At 50.0% G+C, this 9,171-nt stretch overlaps 1 protein-coding gene and 1 long non-coding RNA gene across 3 annotated transcripts in view; one reads left to right on the top strand and one right to left on the bottom strand.

Annotated features, from left to right (window-relative positions):
- The first annotated feature begins 248 nt into the window (after positions 1-248).
- Positions 249-9,171, top strand: part of LOC140403639 (paladin-like) — a 238,406-nt gene continuing 229,483 nt past the window's right edge. For both annotated transcript variants that reach the window (XM_072491788.1, XM_072491786.1), the window contains exon 1: positions 249-506. The gene's annotated coding sequence lies outside the window, so the exon portion shown is untranslated. The remainder of the gene's footprint in view (positions 507-9,171) is intronic.
- The window catches only part of LOC140403467 (uncharacterized), a 31,794-nt gene continuing 25,698 nt past the window's right edge, over positions 3,076-9,171 (bottom strand). Inside the window, exon 3 of the long non-coding RNA XR_011938330.1 lies at positions 3,076-3,221. This is a non-coding gene — a long non-coding RNA (uncharacterized lncRNA). The remainder of the gene's footprint in view (positions 3,222-9,171) is intronic.

The following is a 9,171-nucleotide window of genomic DNA, read 5'->3' as shown; positions in this document are numbered from 1 at the left end:
TCTTTAGCTCGAGAATAAAGGGAAAGTGGGGGGGGAGAGAAACTTCAAAGTGCCAGAATTGGTAGCTGTAAAAATACAACACTGAGAGACTGTGTGTTTGTGTGTACCAAGGATTTGCACCTTCATTTCACTGGGGCAGCCCCAGATTGGCTGCTGCTGGGCAGGCAGCTTTGCGATTGGCAGGGCTGTCGGTGAATTAATGCTGCTTTGCAGAAAGGCACACCCTCACATTCTGTGGTTGTCGAGTCTTGTCTAATGTTACTGGCTGTGTGTGTGTGTGTTCAGAGAGAGAGCGAGGGGGGGAGAGAGCGGATGACAGTCACTGTGCTGTGGGGGCTGCCTGTGCTGGTGAATCTAGCCTCCGGCTGGGTACAAATGTGCTGACTTGGGACCCTCGCTGAGATGCTGTGAGGACGGCGCCCTCTCCACATCCTTCGACGTGCTCAGTGCTGACGGAGTGAGCTGGGAAAGAGATTTGAATGTTTGCTGAGAAACCACTTGTTCAGGTAATCAACAGCCCCCCCCCCATTTAAAAAAAAATCTAAATCTTGCTTTAACTGGAAATTGTTGTCAAGCTCTTGCCTCTGACTTTCATTCAACAGTGACTAACCTTGTGTGCAACATGGGATGTAATTAACACAACGGGATGCCTCAGGGCGGAAGGTTTTGATCTGGTAACTTGTGTTCTCAAATGGATGAAAAAAAAAATGAAAATCGCTTATTGTCCCAAGTAGGCTTCATATGAAGTTACTGTGAAAAGCCCCTAGTCGCCATATTCCGGCGCCTGTTCGGGGAGGCTGGTACGGGAATTGAACCGTGCTGCGGGACTGCCTTGGTCTGCTTTCAAAGCCAGCGATTTAGCCCTGTGCTAAACCAGGATGAGTGCCTCAGGGCGGTCAAAGCTTCAGGGATCGGTTCCCACACTCGACCAGTTGGTCGAACCTTGGCATCTGCTCCTGTGCCAGCGTTATGATGCCCCTGAAGGTGATGGGTCGAGTCCCACTGCCCCCGACTTGTGCTCAGAGCCAGGGCTGGCACCCCAGTGCACTCCCGAGGGAGGGCCGCATCGCTGGAGGTGCTCACTTTCTTATTTGGGATGTGATAACTCCGGCTCTCTCTCTCTCTCTCCCTCTCTCTTGTTGTGGATCCCATATTCAAGGACAGGGGGGTATATTTGCCCCCCACCCAGTCCCCGCACCACTCAATCGACAAAAGGGAAACAGGTGATCTGCTCGTTATCACGTTGCTACTTACGGGATCCCGCTGTGCGCAAATGCGCCAACGCATTTCCCCGCATTAAAGCAACGACCACGCTTCAACTGTGCATGCCAGGAACAGTTGGTGGTTCCAAGGCCGTGACAGGTGCTATATAAATGCAGGGAGGGTATCCCTGATTTCCCCAGTTGGTAAATCTTCTTTCCCGGATTGCCGCCCTCTCGCGTGCCCGGGATCAGATTGGGCGAGGATTGGCTTGGGCTTGGGTAACGACTTTGCCATCTGGACACCCCTGTAACCATATCGGTCAGAGATTGTGCGGGTACCTGCGCCCACAGATAATCCCCCCCCCCCGGGCTCTTGAAAAGCCAAAGCATACAAGGCCACGGACTGAGTGCTGGGAAACGGGATTAGAATAGACAGGTGCTTGATGGACGGCACAGAAGGGCCCCTTTCTGTGCTGACTCTGAGGGGTTGGGTGGGGGGGGGTTGCGGGGGAGGATGAACAGGAAGGGAAGAGAAAAGCTAGAGAAACTCCCAACGAAACCTGGCAGGCCACGCGATAGGAAATGGATAGATAGGGGCACAAAAAACAGGATGTGCCGATACCACTAAACTTGCAGAAACAGGGCATTGCAACTGTCGGCACGGCCGACTTTACAGAAGAGGTAAACAGGAAGACTTTTGCATGTTAGCGAGTGCCGTTAGTGTCACCCAGATAGGCCGTTCATGAGTTTTCGGCAGATAGAACATGGAGTGAATTTTCACATTTCACAAAAGTAGATTAAAAGATTTTAACAGCCGCTGAATGGAAACCTTTTCCTGACATTTGCTGGATCTTTCTAATATGGAGAAAGAGACATAAAGCGAGATAGGAAAAGCTCATATTTTCGTAGTGCCTTTCACAACACCTCAAAGCACTTTGCACTCAATTAAATACTTGGAACCTTCAGCCACTGTTGTGATGTATGGCAATGTGACAGCTACATTACATGCAGCCCAGTCTTACAAATTGCAATGAGGTAACAATCTGATTCGATTATGTTGGTTGAGCTACGGCGAGGTGGGGGGGGATCTTGTGGTGCAGTGCGTAGCGCCCCTGCTTCTCGGTCAGAAGATCCAGGTTCGAGCCCCACTTCAGGACTTGGTGGCCAAGGAAGGTCCGTTCGCTAGCGAGGCTGTTTTCGTTAGAGAGAAGAAGGTTAAGAGGTGACTTAATTGAGGCATACAAGATGATCAGAGGATTGGACAGGGTGGACAGTGAGAGCCTTTTTCCTCGGATGGTGATGTCTATCACGAGGGGACATAGCTTTAAATTGAGGGGAGATAGATATAGGACAGATGTCAGAGGTAGGTTCTTTGCTCAGAGAGTAGTAAGGGCGTGGAATGCCCTGCCAGCAACAGTAGTGGACTCGCCAACACTAAGGGCATTCAAATGGTCATTGGATAGACATATGGACGATAAGGGAATAGTGTAGATGGGCTTTAGGGTGGTTTCACAGGTCGGCGCAACATCGAGGGCCGAAGGGCCTGTACTGCGCTGTAATGTTCTATGTTCTATGCAACATTGTAAATCCTTCCACTACGCCCGTAGGTAAGGGCGGGAGAGTTTCCTGGCCAGCCGCACTGGCAACGGCAAACCACTGCAGGACTTTGCCAAGCGTAATCATGAACCAATCTATTGGAGCCCAGGGTGGCCAACGCTGTGGTAGGGTGCGGTACCTGGAGGAGGTTGAGCAATGTGTATTGTCCCGTTGCCATGGGAATCTTCCTCAATTCACATCCACGCCAGAATTTGATTGATTGATTGAATGATATTTATTGTCACATGTACCGAAGTACAGTGAAAAGTATTTTACTGCGGCCAAGGGAACGTACACAGTACGTACATAGTAGACAAAAAGAATAATCGACAGAATACATTGACAAATGGTACATCAACAAATAGTGATTGGTTACAGTGCGGAACAAGGGGCCAAACAAGAGCAGCATAGTGTTCCTCAAACCTGTAAGAAAACATAAAAGAGCATTATTGTAATTATACATAAAGTGGAAAAGAGTTTTAGTAGGTCAGAATGGTGATAAGAGATAAAAGAAAAGGATCTCGTTGAGAGATCTCGCAGAGTCGCCATGCTCCGCCACCATCTTGGAAAAAGAAAGACGTGGTTTTTTATTGGAAAGACAACACCTGACAGAGCAGTACTCCCTCAGTATTACACCAATGTGCCAACCTAGACATTGCCCTCATGTCCCCGGAGTGGGTGAGAGTGCCAACACAGGTTTAGCTGACAAGTTGAAAGGGGGTTAGGAAGGAATATGGGGGGCAGCACGGTGGCGCAGTGGTTAGCACTGCAGTCTCACGGTGCCGAGGTCCCAGGTTCGATCCCGGCTCTGGGTCACTGTCCGTGTGGAGTTTGCACATTCTCCCCGTGTTTGCATGGGTTTCGCCCCCACAACCCAAAGATGTGCAGGTTAGGTGCAGATACGCTAAATTGCCCCTTAATTGGAAAAAATTAATTGGGTACTCTAAATTTATTTTTAAAAAGAATTTTAAAAAAGGAAGGAATATGGGATACTTGCCTTTATTAGACGAGCCATAGAGTATAAGAGCAGGGAGGTTATAAAACACTGCTTAGGCCACAGCTAGAGTACTATGTGCAGTGCTGGTCACCACACTTTGGGAAGGATGGAATTGCACTACTAAGTGTACAGAGGCGATTCACCAGCATGCCCCCTGGGCAGGAACGTTTCATAGAATCATGGAATCCCTAAGTGCCGAAGGAGGCCATTCAGCCCATCACGTCTGCACTGACCCTCTGAAAGAGCACCCTAACTAGGCCCGCTCCCCCGTCGTATCCCAGTAACCCCACCTAACTGCGCATCTAAGGGGCACGAGGGGTTGAAAGGGAGCAACATTTCCCCTTAGTGGAGGGGCCAATAAGCAGGGGGCATAGATTTAAGGTAATGGGGCAGGAGATTCAGAAGGGATTTAAGGAAAAATCTTTTTACCCAGAGGGTGGTGGGAATCTGGAACTCGCTGCCTGAAAGAGGTGTAGAGGCAGGAACCCTCACAACTTTTAAGAAGTATTTAGATGAGTGCTTGAAATGTCAGAGTGTACAAGGGTACGTCGGATCAACTGCTGAAAAACGGGATTGGAATGGATACGTGCTTGATGGCTAGCACAGACACAATGTGCTGAAGGGCCTCTTTCTGTGCTATAAAGCTATTTGGCTCTATGACTGTAGGAAGCGTAAAGTGCAGGAATCTATCTCATGTATCTACAATTGTACTTGGATTAATTGAATTACTGTGTAGGCAAATAGTATCAAACTCCTATCTGGCCGTTCAGCTGAACTTTTATGGGACTGGTCCAATGGTAGTATTCAAAGAACGGAGCTAGCCAATGTTCATCCCTCACTAAAGAGAGATTGGGTGGTCATTTATCTTATTTGCTGTTTGTGGGATTCCGATGCGTAAAAGAAAAAGAGTTTCTGTATTTTTACGGCAGCGGATTTCAGCGTGAAAAGTAATTCAATGATTATGCAGTGCTTCAGGATGTCCTCAGGCCTTGGCAAGGTATCAATGCCGGTTCTATCTTTCTTAACACACACTGCCTGTAAATGTGTTTCTCTAACATTCCCCGAGTGGGGCGCACCACTGGGAGATTTAACATTTCAGAAGTGGAGAAGGACAATTACCTTCACAGCTATTTAGATTGGACCAAAGATTATCTAGTGCTGTTTTATGAAGCCTGGAGTTGAAGTCTGTGGTGGAGGAGTGGGTTATATGTTGATAAATGATGATTTATTTACTTATTGTCTTAGAAATTTAGAGTGCCCAATTCATTTTAGCACACTGGGCTAAATCGCTGGCTTTTAAAGCAGACCAAGGTAGGCCAGCAGCACGGTTCAATTCCTGTACCAGCCTCCCCGAACAGGCGGCGGAATGTGGCGACTAGGAGCTTTTCACAGTAACTTCATTTGAAGCCTACTTGAGACAATACGCGATTTTCATTGTCAGTTTTTTTTCATTCATTTTCTTCCAATTAAGGGGCAATTTAGCGTGGCCAATCCATCTACCCTGCACATCTTTGGGTGGTGGGGGTGAGACCCACGCAGACACGCGGATGATGTACAAACTCCACACGGACATTGGCCCGGGGCAGGGATCGAATCCAGGTTCTCGGAGCCGTGAGGCAGCAGTGCTAACCACTGTGCCACCGTGCCGCCCATGAATGATGATTTAAGGGGAAGAAGTCATCTCTTATTAAATGATGCACTGGGGTAAGGATAGGATTGGGCACATTTGCCCTGAGGGGGTCAGAGGTTGAGGTACGGTGGAGGCCTGTTCTGACTATAGTTGACGAACTGCTTGTCGGAGGGGTGGAGGGAGGGAGTAAAGGGGGAAAATGTACAAACTGTATATTCTGTTGGATGTTAAGGTTCATAGAATCATAGAATTGACAGTGCAGAAGGAGGCCATTCAGCCCATCGAGTCTGCACCGGCCCTTGGAAAGAGCACCCCACTTAAGCCTCACACTTCCACCCTATCCCCTTTATCCCCATAACCCAGTAACCCCTTGTGGGAGGAAACCGGAGCACCCGGAGGAAACCCACGCAGACACGGGGAGAACGTGCAGACTCCGCACGGACAGTGACCCAAGCCGGGAATCGAACCTGGGACCCCGGAGCTGTGAAGCAACTATGCTAACCACTGTGCTATCGTGCTGCCCGTGTGCACAATACTGCACATTGTGTTACAATATTGAGTATGTTTGGAATAGAATAGCTTTTAATAAAAAAGGATCGGATTAGGCATAGTTTCTATCCTTTTCCATCCATAATCAAATGCCCCGGTGTTTCCAAAATGTAGCTGCCCTGGATACCTTCACAGTGCCAGGGACCCAGGTTCGATTCCGGCCTTGGGTGATTGTGTGGAGTTTGCACGTTCTCCCTGTGTCTGTGTTTCCTCCAGGTGCTCCGGTTTCCTCCCACAGTGCAAAGATGTGCAGGTTAGGTGGATTGACCATGACAAATTGCCCCTCAGCGTCCAGGGCTGTGGAGTTTAGATGGGGTAACGGTGATAGGGAGGAGGAGCGAGCCGAAGTCGGGTACTCTTCCAGGGGATGCTTGGCTTGGCTCTATATAAATGCAGGTTGTTGTTGTAACCCGGGTCTGACACTACCCCTGCATTACTGACTGAATTCTGCATCTTTCATGTGTCCATCTATGGATTGTTTGTACTTCAACGATACAAGGGCTGGATCTGTTTTGTCTCTCAGGCAGCAACAGGTTATACAGAGAGACAGTTATGATTAGGACAATTAATCTGAAAGAACCAATGAGTCCATTGGGAACGTATACACACACACACACACACACACACAGACACATAAAGAAATGAAGTTCAGGGCCATTCTGAAAACGCCCAATCTCAGCAGCTCCGCAGACTCAGGCCCGGTCAGTCTCTGGAAGCCTGAGGATAACAGGTGCAATAGGCCCCCCTGGAAAGGGAGTTTACGGCCTCCACCTCCGTGATGGAGCTCAGCTCGCCAGTGCTGGAAGAGTATTCGCGGATTGGGGCGCCATTTGTAAACGCCATCCTGATGATTCGACTTGCTCCCCCCCCCCCCTCCCCCCAATGCCACAACGTAGCTCTTAGGGGGTCCTCAAAACCACCCTCACCCCACCTCTTAACGGGCAGACCATCCCCGAGCCCGACTCCTGGCACGGACAACCTGGCACCTGGGCACCTTGGCACTGCCAGCCTGGCACCCTGGCAGCGTCCCCAGGCACCCTGGCAGTGCCCGGGTGCCTGTGGGAATGCCAAGTTACCACCCGGCCCAGAGCCCGATCACCCAGGGTTCTCTAATGGCCTGGGAGACGCCTATATGCCTTGTCCATGTTTGTATGGGCCAGTACTAAGGCCTCGGTGGGGAGGCCTTTAGCTCCTGGGGGCCGGGAGAACCCGGCGGCAACATATTTAAATGAGCCTAATGGATCATTTAAATATGCTTACCTGGATCCCGCCCAGCGCGGGCGAGATTCAGATCGCAACGTCTTGCGAGATTGAATCTCACGAGAGACCGGTCACGAGATTCAACGGCCTCGTCGCGAAACCAAATCGCGCACGACGAGGCTGGTAAATCCTGCCCCTGGCCTGTACCCCCACACAACAGTGAGTGGAAGTCGGGCTCATTACTGCCTTTAGGTCACCGGGGTTATTGTGATGCCCTTAATCCACAACGGTTCCCCCATGTCGGGGGTTAGTCTGGCCCTAGTGTCTTCTAGGCTCAAGGGTTGGATATCAGCTTGGAGGCCATCAATCGCCTGCTCTCCAATGACAGCGACGGCAGTCCCCGGGTCTACCTCCAATGGATAGCCATTTACCAGCAGTTCTATCGCTGTCGGGCCGACTTTGGTCATGACAATACAACTTAGTTGCATTGTCTCTGTTTTTGGGAGTGGGTATACCTGTGTGGTATGGGCCTGTGCTGGCCTTGGCTTCATCCGTGAGTAGGATGTATATTTCCTATTCCTATAACTTTACCTTGGCTGTGTCCATTTCCAGTGCTTATAATAGTCCATCGTCTGACATCTGCAACCATCCGGAATGGGTTTCCTGGCAACCTTAGGATGGTCATAATATATCCTTGACTGCCGGGGGAGGCAAATTGAGCTCCCATTTGGTGATGGACTATTTGCACAGGTGCCTTCAGTTGAGGAATGATCACATTTGCAGAAGCCCCCTCCCCCTAACCGGAGGATATTGCTGCTTGTCACTCCTGAGCCCCTTTTACTGCATTTTCCAGGGGTTGGACTGTCCCAATGGCTTTCTTTAGATCCAGATTGGGCTCTGCCAGTAACTTTTTTTCCGAGCTGCCATATCGTTTATTCTGCGTACCAATCTGTCTCCCAACATCTCGGTCAGGGAAGGGCCGCATTCCACAATTCCAGTTTCCGCAATTGGCCTCCACGATTCAGGAACAGGATCCCCTTGTGGGGGGGGGGGGGGATCTCCCTGCTGTTTTAAAGCTGTACCCCTGGAGGATGATAGAGGGCTTCGGGTGAGCAATTTTGTACGGGGCCTACGACCTCATCAAAGGTTTTCGGGTCAGGGGCATCTGGCTGGGTCAGGTTTTTTTATCGCACTAAACGTCGGGGCCCCACATGCTGTCAGCAGAATCATTGTTTGCTTTTCATCTCCCACAATGTTATGAGCCCGGAAGAAGTCACGCGTGTGCCCCGCGTCCAGTCTTCGCCTTTAACGCCATAGGGTTCGTGCTTACCAAAGAGCGGCAGTTTATTCCTCATCGGATTCGCCACTCGTTTTCGATTTTGAAGATTGCTCAGCGAAACGTGTCTTTACTCCTCGTCGCCAATGTTAAAGCTCTGCCAAGGCCAGTCTTCCAATAACAAACTCCCTCATTGCAGCAACAAAAAAATCCGCAGCCATGGTTTATAACTCATGCTTCCAGGCCTGGAGATGCCGGTCTGGGTTGGCACAGTGGGTTTTAAGCTCCCGCCATACATTTCCCATTAGTCGAGCTACCATCCGCTTAATAAGGGAATTCATGTTCCACGAAGCCCACAGGGAGATGTATTGACAATCACACCAATGTCCTTCGTGGCCACCATAACAGGTGCCATTGGCGTAACTTTAAAAGGAGCCTACCGTCTGGTTGAGGTGGTAGACCACTTTTAATAGGCCCCATGATGCATCCGGATTTCCCATCGTGGGCAGGTAATCAGATTCAAACTCTGACCAGTTCCCCGGACAATGGAAGGGATTAGATCCCAAATTTTCACCTGCAGGCCCTGGAGGAGGAGAGGAGGTAATCTGGGGCCCCTTCGTTTTGGAATGCTCCCGCCTTTTGCAGTCCCAACTTCCCCTCTTTGTCTGACTTAAGCTCCCTAGCCTGGTTCCTCTGGCTGAATGTGAGGCTGTGTGTCGGG

The sequence above is a fragment of the Scyliorhinus torazame genome, chromosome 28 (genome assembly GCF_047496885.1).
Source record: "Scyliorhinus torazame isolate Kashiwa2021f chromosome 28, sScyTor2.1, whole genome shotgun sequence".
NCBI lineage: Eukaryota > Metazoa > Chordata > Chondrichthyes > Carcharhiniformes > Scyliorhinidae > Scyliorhinus > Scyliorhinus torazame.
This window is presented reverse-complemented; position numbering and strand designations above follow the sequence as displayed.